The following is a 21678-nucleotide window of genomic DNA, read 5'->3' as shown; positions in this document are numbered from 1 at the left end:
CCCTCTGGTCTCTTTCCTCTGCCTTCCAGACTACAATACCGTGTAATTTCTTCCTGAAATTTTTAGAAGGGTGACAGCGCAAAAAAAACCCGAAAAATATTTACCATTCATGAAAGCTGAAGTCACCAGTGACAGCAGTGCAAGGCACATGATCTTTCCTCAGCTATATTTGAGAGACCAAAACGCTCAGACCAAATATTTCCAAGTTCTTGCAAATTCAAACATTCTTAGAATGCCTAAGCTTTGTATCCAAAAACTAGACAACTTTCCTGCAGGTATTACACAGCTCACCTCTTTCCCTCACATATCCACTAGCAGACACATGGCCCTAGATAAAAATAGATTTTCTGAAAACCAAAATTACACTTTAAAACAGAAAACAAACACAAAAGTAATATTAAAAAAAAAGGAAAAAGAAATTCTGATTCCTGTCCAAGTGGATTCCACACAGATGAGTTTTAACAACAGAAGCCTACCAAATAATTTGGGGACCCCAAATGCAATCACTCAGACGGAATCTGACTAGGACCCAGGAGATAATGCTCCTTTTTTGGTGAAAAAGACATGATATGAACTTCAAGTGCTCACAAGCAGTTAGGACCTTGCACGTCATCCAGCAGGATGGGTGCCGGGCCCTTGCTGCCCAGGGCTGTCCTGTCCAACCCACAGAGGTGAGCAGGACAGACCTGCAGGTGGGGGCCAGGTCCAATGAAGAATCCAGGAAACCTCAGGGTGATGACACAGGTCTGCAGTGAGGCCAGGAAGTCAGTCTGCTGGCCAGCGTTAAGAGCACGCGCTGCAATTGCCAGGCAGGGCCACGGTGATAGGGATGGGACATGAGCCTGGTTTGGCGGCCCCCATGGCTGGGCAGGCTGGGAGTACCTGGGGGCTGGCCCTGCCACAGCATCACTGGGGCAGGGGCTGATGGCCACGGGGGCTGCCATGGGATCCTGGGTCATGAGCAGGGTGGGGGAGCCCCAGGGGCCAGACAGGGTCTGTTGGTGCCCTAAGGGTGCTGGTGGTACCATGCTCTGGCACTGCTTCTTGTTGACCCATAAGAAAAGTCCGTTTTTACCAAATGTGCTATAACACCTTTCGCAACAAATTGAATTTTCCCTGGATGTCTCCCATCTAGATGTCATTAGACCTCACCTTACTCAGCCTGTCAAACAGAAAAGAGCAATCTGAAGGGATGTAAATGCAATTCACTAGCACCAAGAGAGACAACAACAGAGAGCACAAAACCATCTTTAAATAACTGCCTGAAGAGAAACATTACCTTAGAAATAAGAATGGGTTTTATTAGTCTAGTAAAATACCCTGAAAATAATAAGTATCACTAATAAGCCACTGATAGGTTTACTGCGCTAGTAAGAACAAAGCTATTCTGCTTTAAAGATTTCAGCCTGACAAGATGTCAATAGTATTCTTATCGGTTGTTGGAAACTCATGAAGATAAAACAATTAAAATGTTGGACACATACAACTACAGAAATGTAAAGAAACTGGACTGGTTTTCCTGGTACTTAATCTCTCTCACAGACCAAAGTATTTTTTCAACATCAATCCAAGCTTTTCTTTGCTTCAAATTAAGACAACATCTTCTTCCCCTACTCCCCCCCAAAAGGACCCTCATATCCTGAAGATCAGCATATCATTATCCCAGCTTCCTCACTCTGTTTTAGACTTAAGTAAAGGCCTTTCATTCAGCTTTCAGTTTTTATTTTCTAAAACTTGCCTTTCCTGCTTCTCATTCCTGGTTTCTTTCTGATTTGCATACTACTTTCTTAAATTCAAATTTTCTAATTTGAATAGCATATGGCAGTTAAGACCAAACAAGCACTAAAAGTAGAGTAATTACATAAGACACCCTTATCAGTGCAATGTGCACAAAATATTTCCAAATGAGCAGCAAATGGGAGAGATAATAGAGCTAGCTCCAAGGCATCCATCACATTTTCAGGGATGCAAGAATACTGGTGGAGCAGTAATAATAATTGTCACTTATAAGGCCCCTGCTATAAACAAAAATTGCTAGCAGATGTTTACATAGGCCAGCTGACATCCAGAGGAATATTTTTTATCAAACGTATTTTTTTCAAAACCTTGCAAAATGTATGTCATAACATTGTATAAAACATTTAATTTCTGGGTCTGAAAATAGCCCAGAAGTGCAAGTTTCTTCATATAAAAGAAAAAATTCCTGAAGAAACTTGAAGTGCAAACCACACCTATTTATTTATCTAGAAAATCAGAAAAGAATAAATACTCTATTCCTTTTCATTTCCATTCTATTCCATTTCCATATCACTGTCTCCACCCTGTTCCAGTATCTTATCTTTCCTATCCCTTTGAGGATTTTCCAAACACAGACACATTAAAGTACTGTAGAAAATATTATTGACTAAGTATTCACAAAATGGAAGACAAAAAAAAAAAACAGGTACAAAGGCAAACAAAGAGTCCCAAGCAATACATCAGTATAAAAGTGCAGGATGCAGTGCATGTACTATAATGTCCTACCTCAGACAAAAAAAGAAAAAAAATTACCTTGATTCATACGTTTAGACAGTGAAATAACTTTGATTATGAACAAAAGCAATTTGATTTTTTTTTAGAACTGAACAATTTTTTGTTTTCTGAATTCAAAATTAACACCTTCCTTTTTTACTTCAATATTATAAAGAGGGTATATTATACCAAAATCCTGTAAAGCTGCCCTGAGAATTTTCAGCTCAAAGTGGAAAAAATCTCAAGGAACTAATAAAAATTGTGAGGCTTCCACCGCTGTAAGGCAAAATCCCAAAAGATTTTTGACTGTCTACAACAAAAGCTTAAATGGAGACCTTCCAAATTTTAAAATCACCTAGAGAAGACATATTAGGGACATGGATCCCAAATCTCCCTCCATTAATAAACCTCACTTACCTTTGCACTCTGGAGTCTAGCTTTGCTTATATTCTGTATTGAACCAATTCTCCAACTCCCCAGGCTAACCTGTGGCTACCCTACAAAGTAATATGTACCAGTTTCTATCAGCATCAGGTTTGCTATGTCCTTCCTCCATTCCTGTCATCACCACATGCAAAAGAGAATAAGTTAATTAAGGGGTGTTGTCAGGTGAGTTACCAAAAAAAAAAAAAAAAAGCCCCTGCACTCCACAAGGAAAGCCAAATAAACTTTCTTCGGGCCCCAGTCATAAAGAACTGGGCAAGGGAGGAAATGGAAGAGCACTGAGTACCACAGTGGAAGTATTTGCAGAGGAAACTGTAGCTTGTAAATGTTGTTGCTAGCCCTGGGAGGTGACGAGAGAGGCTATATTACTATACTGAAGCTTGGCAGAGCTGCAGGGGAACCAAGAAGGAGCACATAGGCTTTTCAAATTTACTCAAAATGTCACTCTAACATTTGCAGAGCTGTGTATAACTATTTGGGAAGAAATCTCTGGCAAGAAGGCTAAGAGTAGAAGAAGAATTGCTCCTCAAAGTCAACGAGCATAATGGGAAGGCATGGGGAAATCTGCTACTAAAACGATAGTCTGAGAGTTTGCATTACACGGGTGGTACAGTTTAAAAAGTGATGCAACTTCTGTTTAGTTCGAACATCTCTGAGTCCTCTTCATGACACTGTCGAGTTGCACTGTTGAAGCATTCGATCCCTATCTCCTGAGTAGTGTTCACCGAGAAAGGGGGATTAGAGCAACAATGAAGTTTGGCTTCTCTAGGAGATACACAGTGAAAAAAAGGCAGCAGATACAATTTGCAGCATGGGAAAATACAGAAAATACAGAAAATTATAAGTGGTTGAAGAACTGCTCAGCAGAAAGGGACTTGGAGCTGCTGGTTGAGGGCCAGCTGAATATGAGCCAACAGTGTGCTCAGGTGGCCAAGAATGACAATGGCATTTTGGTCTGTACCAAAAATAGTGTGGCCAGTAGGATTAGAACAGAGATTGTCCCTCTGTACTCAACACTAGTGAGGCTGCACTTCTAGCTCTGTGTCCAGTTCTGGGTCCCTCACTTCAAGAAGGACATTGAGGTGCTGGAGTGTGTCCAGAGAAGGGCAACGAAGCTGGTGAAGGGTCTGGAGCACAATCTTATGAGGAACTTTAAGGGAACTGGCGTTGCTTAGTCTGGAGAAGGGGAGGCTCAAGGGAGACCTCATTGCTCTCTACAGCTGCCTGAAAGGAGGTTGTAGTGAGGTGGGGGTTTGTCTCTTCCGCCACATCTCAAGTGAAAGGATGAGAAGAGTCAGCCTTAAGTTATGACAGGAAAGGTTCAGATTAGATACTAGATATTTATTTTTTTTTTTGCACTGGAAGAGTGGTTAGGCACTGGAATAAGTTGCCAGGGTGGAGTCATCATCTCTTGAAGTGCTCAAGAGGCATCTGGATGTGACACCTGGGGATATGGTTTAGGATTAATTATGGTGGTAATAGGTTGACAGTTGGACTAGATGATCTGGAAGGTCTCTTCCAGCCTACCTTCTTTGAAAAGCAAGGCTGTAATATGAACTAGATTTGTAACCTTGTTTAAATCCATAAACAACCTCTCCTCAGTTCTGTTTTTCCAACACTGGAAAGAAAAACTAATATTGCCTCTGACTGTTGGTTTAAGGAAGGTTCACAGGACGGACTAAACAACCCTCAATTTCTGTTCCTTACATTTTTCATCTGACAATTCCAAACCCCTGAACTTTCTAAATTCCTGGAAGAGGTGGTTTAATAGGACAGGGAGCAAATGGAAAATGTGGATCTACACACTGTAGGGTAAACTTGTCCATAAAAATCACAGGTATACCATAGTGTTTTTGAAAAAGCAAAAATTCTTCAACCCAGCCTATCACTGAATTAGGAGACAGAAGTGAGACACTGCCATGCTGAAAACAAGTAGGCAGAGGAAATAGAGAAATAAAACTCATGTAAGGTAAGCAGCTTAATGGAAACAAGAATGTCACAGCACTCACAAAGGCCGCAAAATAGATCATCTTTGGGGGAAGCCTGATACATCAGAGCAGGTAACTATTAGGAGGGTAAGAACAGCATGTATGCTGTGGAAAAACATAGGATAACATGTACTTTGGGGGTTCAGACTACAACTTCCCGACATAAAATACAATATAAACTAAGCTGAGTTTATAATACTAGGAGGAATGACCCTTCAGAGCCTCTCACAGATCTGCTGTCTTCCCTAAAAACATTTGCAAAATCCTTGATCCCAAGGTGATGGCCGTCTGAGAGTAATGCTCAGTCATTGCAGCACAGACAATGCAGAAATGATGACAGTGATTTCCAGGCACCCCACAGGCTCTGTCCATTCCTAATGAAGTCATCAGCAGAGATGCAACAGCCAGAGTTGCTCACCCAGCTAATTGCAACCACTGTCCAATTATTGGAACCATGACAAAGAGGAAAAGAGAAGCAGAAACTAGTAGCTGGCATGAAATGGCAGTTGATACTGCCGAGACCATTAAGGCCAAAGCAAGAAACACATGTTCAAGCCTGTAAATTTCACTGGTAGATAAAAGAAATTTAGTCCTACTTTCAAGTAACAGGCACTGCCTTTTGAAAACATGATTGTACCACAGCCCAAATTCCACTGTACAACTCTGGTATCTGTTTTATACATTTTATAAATCTTTTTATAATAAAAGGAATTTCAGATAAAAAAGGAACAGGAATGTCCATGAGCTGTCCTTCTCTGACTCCAAACATGACCAAGTGCAGTTTCTGTCTTACAAAATCAGTATCTCTTGGTAAAGACACAGTTAGAATTCATACTCCAGAACACTGGTTATAATTATGCAAAGTCATGCAGTTATTAAATGCCTACAAGCCTATCTCAAATGCCAAAGGCAGGATCTACAGTGCAGGACTATCCACTGGTCTAAGGGCCAAGGGCCTAGACTAAAATTCAGTGAATGGATTTATACATAACAGTAGCCAGTCCAAATCCTCAATCCATAACTCAAAGATTTGTACCCATGAAGAAGAGAGTTCCATTAATTTTCTTCTTCTTTGCTGAGCTCCAAGAGTCTCCAATGATCTTGATGAGCTGTAAAATATAATAAATCCTACTTCTTGTGCAAACTGTGAAGGTTTAGTTGGCATTGACAGCTTCTATGAGATTCTCCAGTCAAAAGAACTCTAGATGTATAAATTATGACAGCAGCTGTGACCCTAAAACTTTCAGTCACCATTGTGTATCCCATTTTATTCACTTTGAAGTTCAGGGCAGCAATCAGAACACAGTGAAAAGTGTCATACTCCAAAAGCATCATCCTGATGCCACAGTTAAGCGAAGTTGAATTTTCTTCAGCTGCTTCTATCACAGACTTAGTGAGATAGCTCCTAAGGCCTGAGACTATTACTATCCAAACCAAGACCAAATCCTGAAATAAGCAGGTATCCTAGACTGAAAATGTCATTTATGTGCAGAAGATTTTCAAATCACCTTATATGGTGGCTTTGACTTTACTGAAATGCTTGGATCTCTCCTGCTCCTAACTGAAATTGGAAAACAGTCACATTGTCACCACATCAAGACACTTGCATCCACTCAAGAGATAAAATGTAAGACTGTACCCACATCCTGTATTGTTCTCTTTACACTAGACATAATGACAAACTCCAAGTTAAGAGAGCTTTGATGGTGAATAACCTGCTATTTATCCTGTCTAAAGCACTTTTGTCCACTATAATACAGTCCAGAGGGACACTTACTCTCCAGATTGCCAGCAGCAAACCAGATGTGATGTATTTTCTTACAACATTTCTGATCCATTACATCAAATGATGCCAGATTAAATGCAGCCCATCAGGGAAGAGGGTCTCCTTAGACCTGTAAACTGCCTCAAACACAAAATTCAGTGTCTGCTTATCAGTGACTGCCACTTCTACGTGACATCAGTTTTCACATACCTTCTTCACTCAATGCTAGGCAGCACACCTGCAGAATTACCTGCCTAGGAAAAAACTCCACAATGAGTGGTCAGGTAATAAAAAAGCTTCACATCACCATTGCCTTCTCAGATTTTCTGGGTTTCTGAACAATCTCTTTATGTGCTAAACCTGAAATACTCACAGAGCAATAGCAAGGAAGAATTGGTTCCCCTACCCCACCAGTGTTAGCCCTCACACTGTTAGGAAGAGCATTCAAGGATGGTATTGTTGATATCCCTGCCACAAGGGTAAGGTGATGAATTCCAACATCAACCACTCATTCCTAAAGACCAGAGCTCAGAAATAGACAAAAAAATGGGAATTTTGTAATCTCAACCTAAGGCAGGCTTTTCCACATTCTAAAATCACTGTTTAGAATGATCTACAGGGCTGCCTGTGCTCTGAGGAAGTCGAGGACAGGGGCAGGAATAAAGCCACCAATCAGAAGTATGACATGTTTGCTAATCTGGGTGGTAGACAGGAAGTGTAATCTTTAAGAATAGATTCTGAATCCTAGTAAAAAGTTATGTGTTTGATAAAAACATCAAAAGCCACAGTTTTAGTGCTCTGTACAGTGGAAAGAACAGTTTGCTCTCACTTACAATGTCTCTCAGACTCTTAAGTGCAGGAGAGATGGAACTAGGAGACTAAATCGCAAAAGCCATTCCATTTAGCTAAGTGGGATCACAGGTAAGGTCAGGGCAGTTAATCACGATCTATTTGCTGAAAATTACCCATAAAGGAAATTAGACGCACAATTCTTTTACAGCAATTAGCTCCTATTGATATGAATATGAAATAGGTACCTAGTAAGAGTTACCTCTGTAACAAAAGGAAAGGAATGGATCAGAACAAAGAGAATATTCAAAGATAGAAGCCAAGGTAAGTTGGCCAGATGTTTGGATGTATGTTTGGAGGACTGTAGAATGCTCTTGCATGCATTATTTGGCCAAACCTCTGAAGTGTATCAGAGAAAGTGAGATTATTAGAACAGAGCCCAACACAACTTAACAAAGCATGGTAAAAGCAGATGGGAGTGTGGATATCAGATTAACTTTGTATAAAGCCTGTGGCAAATCCATCATGAGGTTTTCCAGGCTCTGAGAAAGCCTGACTAGAACTAGCCCCACCAGCAAATTGTGTTTACTTCAAGGATGAAAATTTTTCTCTTCCCTCATTCTACAAGCCTGAAAAAGTGGTGAGGGAGAGAGTTTGACATTTCCTACTCTTTCAAAGAGTATTTCTCTATAGTGATAAAAGTCATAAATCATTACCAATTAAAACTGGGGAAAAAGAAAAAAAATAAGTACAACATCTGAAGGTATTCTTTCAGTTTTTCAGCTGCTAGGCCCTTCTCTTGGGTTGTCTGCAGCCTACGTCTCTACTGTTTCTGCACCCATAGGAAAGGGATGAGAAAGCTGGGCTGCAACTCTGAAACAACAGCCTTCAACTGCAGGGAGAATAGCCTGGCTGTTGCACAGACAAGTATAAACAGTTTGGAGCAGGCCCACAGATGTGCCCTTCACATCTGCCCACATTTCAAAGGAGTCACACAGCCAAACACAGGAGATAACAAGCACTGAAAGCTCCACAATGACAGAGTGATGGGGGAAAACAGCAGCTGTTGTTTGTGGCTTGTATGATAGTGCAACCTCAGGTGTAACTGGTATCAAACCTTAGTGTCCCAGATGGCCTCCAATTTGGAAAATATTTGTTATGCCATCCAGAAGCCTTCCCACAAGAGATGCAAAGCTAAATCAAAGCCAATATAAGAAAACAGAAGAACTCATAGTCAGGAAGCTTCTATATTCTAGAGGATCCTGTACAATTGCAGGAATTATTTAGACAAAAATTATTTCATAACAACAGGAACTGTTTAAGCCTGAGTGTAACAGCTGCCTATTGGGACACTTTCAGTTTGAAATTAAGTACATTGCAAAAAAATAATCTCAAACAAGCTACCTGTATGTACTTCACCTGTCAGATTTGCCCCTCCTACTGTTTGTGGTATCAGAATATGGTATTTCTTTTTTTCATATCTTTATATTTTTCTTTCTCCTGGTACTGTGCAAAAAGCCTATACAAAGAACAGCAAAGCCAGCCAGCTACCTGCACCAGGCTATAAACAAAGCACATCAGAAATTTCCTTCCCATAAAACAGAAATCAAATTTCATTATATTTTTCAAACCTTTTCTCCTTCCAATTTCCAACAAACTTTGGAAAACAACAAATCAAAATATGCACAGTGCTGCCAAATACACAATATCATAACCTTCAATGACAGTTTAGGAGCTGACTTATCCTTAACAGCAATTTTATTAAGTCAGAACAACATTCTGCATGATATTAAAGCAACAGTGGTTGTATCTAGTCACACTGCACCCTTTGTCCTCGGAAACACAAGTTACACCTACAGCCACTTGATCTTATAGAGCATTTCCCTTCTTTACACTGCATAAACACCCCTCCTGTGTTGGCTAGACTGAATACCACAAAGGGAAGAATACAATAGAAAAAAAAACAACCAAAGCAAGACAGGCAAAGCTCTCACTCTTCCAAACAGAAAGTCAACCTCTGAGCAACCAGAGTTCAAGATGATTTGGACAACACTCAGACACATGATGTGATTTTTGGGGCCATCTTTAGCAGGGCTAGGAGTTAGACTCTTATGATCCTTGTGGGTACCTTCCAACTCAGGATCTTCTATGACTCTATGATCTAAGGAGTCTAAACTGCCATCTAATGGTGAAACTAACTTTGAAGCATGCAGAGCAGACAGCACAGAAAGAAACAAATGCTACTTTGACCTGAAAGTCTTGGACTCGGATTGACAATCATCTTCTTCAGCAACATTTACTTATATGCTGCTTCCTACAGCACTGGCTGCTGGTGAAGCAAAAGTGTGTGTTTTAAGTGACAAAACATATCTTCATCAGAGATGTGATTACTGTCTCCAACTGCCAGATTTGATTCCCAGTTTTATGCCACAGATAAAGGCTGCATGGCAAAAAATATAATAATGCCAAAGTTCAGGCTTGGATTTTCTGAAGATTGATATCATCATCTTAACTTCTCATGAAAACTACCAGCATTGAATGAGCGTAGAAATACTGAGTTAAACCATCTGAATGACTCCACTGACACATTTACCAGACATTTCAGCTATTCCAGAACCAAATCACTTTCCTCTCAGTCACTTATCATTTGCCTCATGATCTGGTGGTAAAGGTTCCAAATCACTTTCCTTGTGACTAAAGTATGGGCAGAACTTGAGCCCTTGCTATGCACAAAAACCAGAGGAATCTAATTCAAACAGGTCAGTATTTCCTTTTCCACTTTGCTTAAACTATATATAATAGTACCTCCTTATTATATTTCCACTGACCCCTAATAATCACAGAATCATAGAATGGTTTCGGTTGGAAGAGACCTTAAAAGATCATCTAGGTCCAACCATCTACCATGGGCAGGGACACCTTCCACTATAACAGGTTACTCAAAGCTCCATCCAATCTGGCCTAATAATGTTGGCCTACTATCTAAAGCAGAAGGACACAAATTAGGATTCCTGAGATCTATTCAACGTCACTTTCTGATTTTCTTTTATTTGATCTGAAAGTAGGAAAGAATGTCATTTACCTCTCTTCAACAACACACATTAGATCCTCACTTAAGAATAATTAGAAAACTAAACCAAATATATTAAAAGGAGGTTGCAAACAGAAAAAATAAAATCTGATGAACCCTTGTATTGAGGAGCAGTGTGAGACACAGACACGTTTGGAATCCAGTTCTGGCAGGTCATTGGCATCTAACTCCATATTATCACCAAAGACAGCTCAATTTACTCCTCTTTTTAATGTGAAAGCAAGGGCCAGTGAAAGTTGTCAGACTGATGTGATGAAAGACAAGTACATAGGATACATATAGAAAAAAAGCTTCCATCATATAACTCTCCCTCCAAGTTGCTATTATCTTCAACTAACAGAGTCATTCAAGAGTTTAGAAATTCATGAGCCATCACTCCACATATCACTGGAGAAAACGGATGCTAAGCCCTTCACCTGCTGAAGCAGGCATGCAGCCTCTCTTGCACACAGAGAGTGCCACTTCTCTCTATTTTCAATATAAAGTGAATCACAGGCTCTCACCCCATGCTCAATCAAGATCCTGAGAGTTCAGTACAACATCTGTATGGAACAGCATGCTCTGCTTTCTCCTAAGGGTTCCTGGAGGGACTACAGAGGGAGCCTCAGGGAGGAAGAGCTGTGTATATTCAGGTGTATTAAGGAAATAATACACCTCAGTATATATTTCAAGTCTATTTGAAGACAAAAAGAATGTCAAGCTTTTCCCCAAAGGGGGTGTTAATAGGAATTTAGCAAATCAAGTGAGCCAGCAGCTGCTGAGTGAGCAGAGCAGGCAATGGGAAGGCAGAGACTGTGGGCCTCAGAGATTGGTGCACTTGCTCAGACACTGGTGGCACAGTGAGGAGCAGATGGCAATACTGCCTGAGGCCATTAGATGGCAAAGGAGGCTGCAATTGTCTCTTTACTTATGCCACTAGTTCTGAGAAGTACTTGTTACACTGAACAGAAGTGTGTCTCCTCCTGGGGTGAAAGAAAAAGCAGAGACACAGCAAATCCCAGTCAGTTTTCTGCACAGTGTCACTGACACCAGCTCCTGCTTATACTTACTGGACAAGGTCCCAAATTTCCACTCATGTCTGCACAGGTTCTGGATCAGTAAGGGCTGTTTCAAAACAAGATTTCCTAATTTACACCTGGAAAGGATTAGACACAGCTCTACACTACAACACAAAGAACATTCTGTTTTCTAAAATAAGCAGCTAACATACTCTAACCAAAGAGGAAAAAGAGTAGGTCTCCTAATAGGATGGCTTTCCTGTCCTTGAATCTTATTATTTGAAGTCCTCCACACAATTTGAAACCATTAAGATGTCCTCAGGAATGTCTACTTTCACAGTAGAAATTGAGACAGAAATAGGAGCCAGTTCATTCAGTGTCACACTGCAAAGCCAAGACAGTGCAGGGACATAACCCACTGTCCACCACAACTGGGCTGCTGTCCCACTTTTTTGGATGATCCAAGAGCTACCTGCCAGCTTGCTGTACTCTTCATCAGACAGACTGTGAAAAATTCTCAGAATATCAAGTCAAAATAATGAAGAGGTCAATAATTCCATTGGAAACTGGAAAGTAATCCACAAGCCTAAAAATAATCTAAATCTGTAGCGGAAAGGGGACTGCTCTTGACATCACTTGAAACATAGATGGTAAGACTCTATAGATACAACACCTGTTTCTCTTTCAAATTCTGCACATAGAGAGAGACTCAAAAGGGGAAGAATTGAGGCACAAGACAGTTTTTTTAAGATTTCAATTAGCCTTTTTTTTTTACTAGAATTTATTTACTGCAGAGTTAAGCATCTCTCATAGTTACAGATTCTCTATTTATATCTGCTAACTGTGCAAATTTCCTGGTTCCCTGATTCCAGACCAGCTGCTGGGCACAGCTGTGCTCCAACAAAGGTACCAAAACCAGCAGGATTGCTGTGGGACTGTCATACTTCCCTAATTTCATCCGCATCTGGAAAAGGAAATCACAGTGTTTTTCTCACCCACTCCTGACACAGCTCAACAGAACACCATCAAGGTAATTAAAAAAACCCTCAATTATAGATGGCCAGTCTGAGAAGCTCCCAAGAGTCCAAAGCTTTTAAACATGGCACTAAAGCTCCCTGCACAACGTACAAAGTTGCCAACACAAAGAATACAGGATTCTAGGTGCACAGTGACCTGCAAAACTCTTGGACAGAGCAGAGGACATCCTGTGAGCAAACAGACATGTGGAGAGACCAAGGCACAGAATTTAAAGCAATATAGTCTGGCAACAAAGGAGCTTCTGTTCAATGGAAGGAGGTTGACGTAAAAGCAACACAACTAGGCAGAGCACCAAAGTGCCTCATCAACACACTGCAGCTGTATGATGGCATATGGCGCTACATGGCATATAAATGGTGAAGTGGGTTTTATGAATTTCATATTCATGTGGGCATCAGGCTCAAGGCCGCAGCATGATCAAGCCTGCACCCAACAGAGGAGACCAGTACATCCTCTTCCTGGCAGGTACTACTGGCTACCTGAACCTTGTCCCTGCTTCCCCCCAGTCACTGGCTCTCCTGAACCCCATCCTTACTGAATGGCCACTTCACGCCCTGAGCACATTACTTACATATTTGGATTTTACTCTAAGGGTTGATGGGACCTAAGCACTACAGGGGGCAACCCTGAGGTTAGTCAGTATTTGCTGTCTTTATTCATTCGAACCTAATTGCTTTGCCAAAGATCAAACAAAGTTCATGACAGAGCAAGACTAAATGCAAGCGAACTAAATGGTAGACTGTGCTTTTGTTGTTGTTTTTGGGTTTTATGTTGATGAACAATATTTGGGATGACAGCCTGTCAGTAAGAAAAAGCCCCCATCCTCCATCTGCCAGTACACTTGTTTCTTCTGGTCATACACTGGCTAGAGGGAATGAGCCTTACATTAGGCTCTCCTTTACCAGCAACCTGAAAGCAACACATGCTCTGCATTCCCATATTTCTCTTTCTCATATGAGTCTGTGAATACCTCTTCCAATTGAGATCTGAGTTTGGGATTTGAAGTTTTTTTGGCAACAGCTTTTCCCTACAGCGGCATTTGACAATACTTTCCTTAACAACATTCTTTTCTCATCTGATATTGAAACACACGCTGCATAATAGTGCTTCTAATTTGCCTAAACATGGAGTTTGTTCCACAATTCTTTAAGATCTAGAAAAGAAGTTGAGGTATCAAAATGTTATTTTTACACCATTAGCCACTAACTATTCAACCTTTCCTAATTCAGTATGAGTTATTATAACAAGTAATTACAATAAGAATCAAACAAAACCTACTTTGGGAATCAGTGTCTTGCATGTCTTATAAACTTATTCACATACTAATTAGGAAAACATATCCAGTCATTAAGAGGATTCAGAAAGGAAAATAGGTCTTTTGAAATTGGAAGACATTTCCAGGTTATCATTCTGAGGCATTCATTTCACAGATCCATACAAGCTAGAAACAGAAGAGCTGGCTAGATTCTGGAGCTCCCTTCCCTTCCTTCCCTCTTACAAAGCATATTTCATTAAAGTGTACAGTAGCCTGGTCTTACTCTGCTGTTTTAGCCATCCTAATTTCCACTGTCTAACTGATGGGGTTTCCTCCTCTTTTCTAGTATTCCTGCTATAGCAAAACAAAGCAAAAGGAAACCAAGCTCATCGGTGGGATGCTATGATATTCATCACTTTTCTTTCTGAATTTAACCCAATATTCCACAATTAGTGTCCTATGAACTTTCATAAAAAATTCCCTTCCTTGGGAAGGTAGTCCTCTCATCAGAGCTGCTTCATCATCCTCCTCTCAGGTTATTATTTTTCCAAGCAATATGTACTGAACTCTTCTAATATTTCTCCATAATTCCAGCTCTCCTGATTATATTTCAACTTTTTGTGACAATTTCCTTCATGTTGTTGGATTTCAGTCTAAGCTGCTCAACAGCACTCTCTTTACACTTTTTATACTCATATTTCTTGAATACATATTTCTACTCATGTGACTAGGAGTACTTCTTACTAGCATGGAGGTAGCTGAGTATCCAATGTCACTTCATTACTACACAATTTAACTGGTGAGGAGTTGATATTCAGGCTTATTATCCTGGCAAAGGTCAATGGGTAAACTATTTAAGGATCCTTTCTTGTGTGCTCTGTAAATCTCATATCACTATCAAGTTAAATACATCCAGCCAATCATTGACACACCGTACAAAATTTCATCATTTGTTTAGTGCTTTAGAAAGGGCAATGAATAATTTTGCCTTTACAACATCAAAGAAACTAGAAAGTTTTTTCCCCTGGAGTGTCCCAAATACTACAGCGTTTTATCTGCAAAAGGTTGCGTGTGTTCCTCAAAAAAACACAGCACTGTGTCTCAACAACCACACAAGGATTGCATTAGCATTGCCAGCATAGAGAAGTAGTACAAGACAGAAAGTCATTGATATTTTAAAAGAAAATCTCTGAGCTTTAAGGATTTTTAATACACATTGCTGGTCTAGGCAATGTTCACAGAATCACAGAGTCACGAAATATGTTGAGTTGGAAGGACCCACAAGAATCATAAAGTCCAACCCTTAGCCCTGCACAGGACCATCCCCAAGAGTCACACCACGTGCCCAAGAGTATTATCCACACGCATCTTGAACTCTGGCAGGCTTGGTGCTGTGACCACTTCCCTGGGGAGCCTGTTCCAATGCCCAACCACCCTCTGGATGAATAATCTTTTCTAATATCCAACCTAAATCTCCCCTGACACAACTTCAGGCCATTCCCTCAGGCCCTGTCACTGGTCACCACAGAGAAGAGATCAGTGCCAGCCCCTTCTCTTCCCCTCACAAGGAAGTTGTAGACTGCAATGAGGTCTCACCTCAATCTCCTCTTCTCCAGGCTGAACAGACCAAGTGACCTCAGCTGCTCCTCATATGGTTTCCCCTCCAGGCCCTTTACCACCCTCACTGCCCTCCTTTGGACACTGTCTAATAGTTTAATGTCTTTCTTAGATGGTGAACAAAACTGCACACAATATTCAAGGGGAGGCCACATCAGTGCAGAGTAGAGTGGGACAATCATCTCCCTTGCCCAGCTGGTGATGCTTTGCATGTTGTTCTTACAGGGATATGAACTCAAATTATTAATATACAAAATCAAGAGCTTCCCCATTTCTGTACTGAAAATACTATGAAACAAGTAGCAATAATAGGAAAAATGAGTTAGATAACACAAAAATAAGTTTCTTGTCCATTAAGCTTAAGAAAAACTATGAAACAGAAGGTTGAAGATTAGCAAAAATTAGCATTTTGCTGGCCTTCAGCTTTTCTTGTCCTAGAATCTGAAGCTCTTAGTGACTCACTAATTTTTAAAATTGCAACCCTTCTCTGATTTTGGAAAGTCTTAAGTATCTGGGATTTTTTTGAAGCTAGAGAAGGCACAGAAAAATGAACTTGTCTATAGTAATATAAGCCAGAAATAGAATCCCAAGACATGTCTATATTGTATAATTTTGTGAAGCACTGAATTAGTGATGTCCCATATATGTCAAGGCTTGTTTTGTGAGAAGCCGTGATCAGACTTTCTCACTCATTAGCCCAGCAGTAATGCTGAATTGACATGACACAACTGCCCATGCTCACAGTTCATCTGCAAGTGTTGACACTGTAACAGTCAGCAGACAGTCTTGCAAAGCAAACAAGACTACACACACTGTAGCATAGGACACTCTGTGCCCGATACATCGCAACACACCTGCACAGCACCTGTAAGGCAGTTTTAAAATATTTCTACGTAATGGCACTCATTGTGCTTTTACCCCTGGTCCAGGGGAAATCACTGTGTCTTTTAGCTCTCATTGTCAGATAACATTTTCTTAGTGTTCATTCGTTCCTTAAGTCTTGTACAATTTCAGTTTGTCTTATAAGCATCTCTTTACTAACTTTCTCCATGTATTGGAGTCCCCTGGATTTTGATCAGACACATAGGGGATGATAGTTGAGTGAGTGCAATGCTGGGTAAGAGAGAGGCTGACCCGTGGGGAGCTGTATGGTAATCAGCTTTTCATTATTGCATGCTGAAAGGCTAAAGTGATTCATGAGTGCTCTTTTGAGTGGGAAAATAGGAGAGGAGGACATGAAGGAACTCTGCTTCTGATATGAATTATCTCTATCCTATCACAGTATACAAGTATTTATCTCTAGGAACTTCTAACCAAATATCCCAGGATTATACCACCATGTCTGCAGAGATCTACGAGTATTATTTTAGAGACATCAGATAGTTTCTTCAAGGTGGAAAAAAGTAGCTTAGTGACCTAAGAGTCTAACAACTAAATTAGTTGATATCTTAGATTCAGAGACTCAAATCCCAGTTAAGTAAATTAAACCCCCTCAGAGTCAAGGTCTGTGGCTAATGACTTTTGTTATCTTAAATTTTACTGTAGTAATCGTTCTATATCACAGTTTCCCAAAATGTAAAATTATTATATCAATTTCCTTTTGGAAATACTTTACATACGGGGAAAAAAAATGGCACTTGTTTGTATAGGATTATCAATTTGTACCCTTATAAAAAATAATGTGTGTTTATTTAGCATATTCTGATAGCCCAAAGACAGGTAGAGAGGTCAGCAACTTCCTGGCTTTCTCCCAGCTATGACCTTGCCTGTTTCAGTTTAATTTGAAGGTTCCCCCGTGAGTTATCTGTACGGAAAGGTACAAAAATTCACTCACCCCCATCTCTGGCTTCTACAGAGGGGTAATATTGTGAGATTTGGCGGGCCCCACAACACTACGGCAGAGAACAACCTAAACTCCACTGCCAACACATCAACAGCGTCAGATGGGTTACAGTTCATTGCCTGAACATTTTTGTCTCACCTCAGTACTGAAAACATCTCAATCCCAAATACAAACAAGCCTAATGTCAGGATCCTCACTCCCAGTTGTATCTGAGTGGTCTTCCTTGCTGCCCTGAAGCTCCCCTAGGAAGCCTTCACTGGGAAGTTTCTCAAGCATGTAATCCAGGAACAATGTCGACGCAGGAATAACATAATATACAGCTTCCTGCAGGTACCCAAACAGATGCTGAGTTATAGTTCTTGACATGCACAATCTCTTCAGTGCCTACCAGGATACTGCCTTTCAAGGGATCAACATGGGAAAAGAAAGTTATGGGTGCCACTCAGTTTAAAAGGATTTTCTTGATCAACACTTTGATGCAGCACATTGATAAGTATCTCTCCACAATCTGAGTGAAAGGGTGCCTGGGAAAAACCAACTCACAGCAAAAGGGACACGGCAGCTGTTTCAAAGCTGCTTCCCAGGGAAGATTTACTGACTGAGCCTTAGCTGGTAGCACAGACTACGGTATGAACTGTAGGTAACACACACACAGACACGCAAAGAAAGGTAAATGACCTGCATTTTAACTTTTACAGTTTCTCTCAGAAAAAAAAAAAAAAAAACCAGACAAAAAAACCTCAACAGTGTAAAACAGGATAGATGTGCTCAGCAAGTCATCTTCAGACAGGAGGAAAAGACAAAAGAAAAAAGAAATCACAGTAGCGTAAATCAGCCTGGGGAGAAATGGCTAAATGAGGATGCTGATTGCTAATCTACATCCTGTCACTCTGACTTTATAAGCAGGTGAGCTCAAGAGACCATGTGTGCAAAAGCAGTCCCATAAAGCACTGTTTTTCCCATTCTCATCTGTATTCACAGCAGACAAGGTTTTCACTTTATGGCTGCAATGTTCTTGTTTCTTCTGCAGGTCCATTAGCACTGTGCACACTGCACAGTCAATACCAATTCCAGCCTACACTTCTGCCTTTTTTATTTGGACACAAGTCCTTCTGTCTGCTGGATTCATTACTCTTCGACATGGCTATTTGTAGTATCCCTTTATGGTTTGATTATTTTTAAAGCAGACCAAGTGCCTTTGACTTTAAATACAAAAATTAAAAGATAAAGCAAAAACAAAGTGAGCCATTTAAAAAATAGCACAATAAATCATTTCTGTTTTTCTTTATTTTAATCCATTTTGTTTTGCATAATTACTTTATCCAAAAAGCTTGCAGGCTATAAAATGACAAACAAATAAACAAAAAGATACCAAAGATACCATCCTTTCTTTTGACAAAGATCTATTTACTGATTTCCTTGTTCTCTTTTCCCACATCTCAGGAAATCTTCCAGGATGTTCCTTGTTCTTCTGCACCAAATTGGGAAGTGAAATTTGATCAAACTGGAAGGTGGCAGAAAGAATCCAGCACAGGGGAATGGCACACAAGCATTTGAACAAGATACAGAACCATGATGTTGCCTCAGTAAAAGGGAGGGCAACAGACTGGGACAGGAGTGAATCTCCATCCCCTTGAACTCTGGACTGTCTCCACCTCCTTCACCAAGGTGGCTAATGGCAGCTCCTTCACACCACAGTGATGCTCTGAGCATCAGAGTGGGACTGGGGAAAAGTGACCTGCCAATTATTACCTGCACCTTACTTTATCCACCCCCTCAGATGACCAACTCTGTGTTTAATAAGAAGAAAAGCTGGAATTATTAAAAACACAGCTTTGAGGCAAGCACCATGGCTGCATTGCTAAATCATCCTCCAGTAACACCTGACAGGGAGAAAAAGTCTAAAATTCAGCACTGGTCAGTCCTTCAAGAGGACAGAACAATCAAACACAAATGCAGGAATAAAGGAAATTTGCACAAATTGGACAACATGAAAGCTGACCAGTAGAAATGGGATATCAGTGACTTTTGGGGTTTGCACCAAAAAGTCAGACTGCAACAGAAAAGAACTTCAATCGGGTGATGGTCAAAAAATGAAGAAAACCTGGATGTTTCCACAACTAGGCATTGAGCTCTTAGGTTTCCACCTCTAAGAATCAGAACCTGTACACCAAGACTAGTGTAGGGACTACAGATATTTTGAAATTTCTTAATATGTCAAGAGTCTTTCCTTTGGCCTAATTTTTGTCTTCAGTCACAATCATTTATGACAGAGAGATTTAAAATCAATCAATAAATAACAGAACTATAAAACATTTGAGGTGGCTTCTGTATTCTTGCCTCCCCACTCTTTAGCAAGTGCATGCCTTTTGCCCATCACTTGTCAGGGGAAGATCTTGCTCTCATGTGGCAGATGATACCTGCAGCACAAACTCCATTTTGTTCTGCTCAGCTCAAACCCTCTTGCTATGTCCCTGGGCTGGGTGCATTAAGCTGCCTCATAGCTCTTTCTGTCTCCAGCAGTCTCACACACAACAGAGAGGAAATCAGAGCTACAGAAGAAGAGCTCCTACTTTCACCATTCTACTCTGTAGCTCTACCAAAGACCAGGCAAGTCAGGAAGAGTGACCCATCTTCTAATCTCTAATGCAAATACTTCTCCAAGAGATAAATAAGGTATATAAAGGAGAGGTACTCTCTATATATTTCTCATTCTAAGCACAAGCCTAGGGCTCCCAGAGCCATCAATCCAACATGCTTTTCAACTGAAGGCCGAATCGTCACTTTCCATTTTACTCATTTAATGAAAGGTAGTGGATAAAAAAAATCACTGCTTAAAATACCGCATTTTTTCTTTCTCAGCAGCTTGAAATGGGACCTGGGGGTATTGGGGCAGTCAGACTTGAAAGTCTAATTCCTCATGACTCCATTTGAATCCTAAAGTCTGGTGCTTTGATTCCAATGATAATCTCCTTCAACCTGCCCTATCCTTTTGCTCCCTTTAGTGGTATCACAATATGAAGGATTACAATTCCTCCTTGTTCAGAAATGGAAAAATGCTAAGTTGATCACAAGAACACAAGATTAGGGTGGTAGGTATCCCCTACCCAAAGGGACCAGGTTGACCACAAGGAGACCTTGCCTTAACAGGCAGAACTTCAGAAGTCAACAGCTTCAGGACATAAAAAATGGAAGCATCATGAGACCAAGAGAACTTATTATGAAGCTGCTTTTCTTGTACATCCTCCTTGCTGCTGTGTCTCTCTAGTGGGAAGACTTTTGCATTAATGTGATGGATATCTCCCAAATTTTATGTTTGATCTACCCACCTACTCACCACCTATAATCATCACAAAGCAGGATGTCACTCTGAAACTCATATTAAGATTTGATAATCAAGATACAGTTTCCCTCTCCTGCACTTTATCTCCCAGTTTTAACCTCCTTGTTCTCAATTACCAGGAAAAAAAATGAGGATGCCGTTAAGAAATAAATAAACATGATGAAAATTATCTTTCCTTTACACATTCTCAGACCTTAAGCAGAGAGAGTGAGAGTGCTTTCCCTTCTGGAGAGCCACGCCTTGGAGTCTGGTACCTAGTGGGCTGTTCTGTGCAATAACTGCATATTAGAGAAGGCAGACAAAGCAAGCAGGTCAGGGTGAGCCAATATACACCACGAAATAGGATCTTTCCATGCTTGTGGTGGTGGCTGTGCTTTTGCATATCCTTTCCATATCACATAATAGCCTCATCTAATCAATCAAAGTGTCCAAGAGGCGACTGCCTATCTCCATATGGAGAAAGAGTCAATTAAGGGAGCATCATGAATGCCAAGTCTTTCCTCTCCCCCTGAGATGAATAGAGAAAAAGAAATGAGACAGAAAACGCACTGTGCCAGTGCCTGCCTTTCAGCTTGATGGCTTCGACCAGGCAAAGCAGAGAGATAGAGAAAGCTAATTTCACAGATAACATCTCCAAGGTCTATATAGTAATTTTAAATATTGGAAATAATTTTTCATGACAAATGAATCTACTTCATCCTGGTCTCTTCCATCAAGATATTTCCTTTAATCGTAGGGACAACTGGCAGTCTCAGCAGAAACACAAACTGGTCTGATTGGAGGGTATGGAAAGGAAGCAAGGTATGAAGTCACAGAGACTGAGATCAGTCACTGAGCTATGAGAGGCTCAAAGATACAAGGTAGTCTGAAGCAATTCTTGCACCCAGTGTCATCAGTTTGGACACCTGAGAAATCGGAACAGACATGATGCATACCCATAGTAAGCTCACTCTAGATGATCCATATGACATGCCATTATATGTCTTGCTGGAAGTT

General features: G+C 40.6%; 1 protein-coding gene across 23 annotated transcripts in view; it reads right to left on the bottom strand.

Annotated features, from left to right (window-relative positions):
• NRXN3 (neurexin 3) overlaps positions 1 to 21678 on the bottom strand; it is a 935277-nt gene that overhangs the window by 647278 nt on the left and 266321 nt on the right. The gene's annotated exons all lie outside the window — the stretch shown is intronic.

This window comes from Manacus vitellinus, unplaced genomic scaffold, assembly GCF_001715985.3.
Source record: "Manacus vitellinus isolate BGI_N305 unplaced genomic scaffold, ASM171598v3 scaffold_6_pilon, whole genome shotgun sequence".
Classification (NCBI taxonomy): domain Eukaryota; kingdom Metazoa; phylum Chordata; class Aves; order Passeriformes; family Pipridae; genus Manacus; species Manacus vitellinus.
Note: the sequence above shows the minus strand (reverse complement) of the source record. Positions and strands in the feature narration are given on the sequence as shown.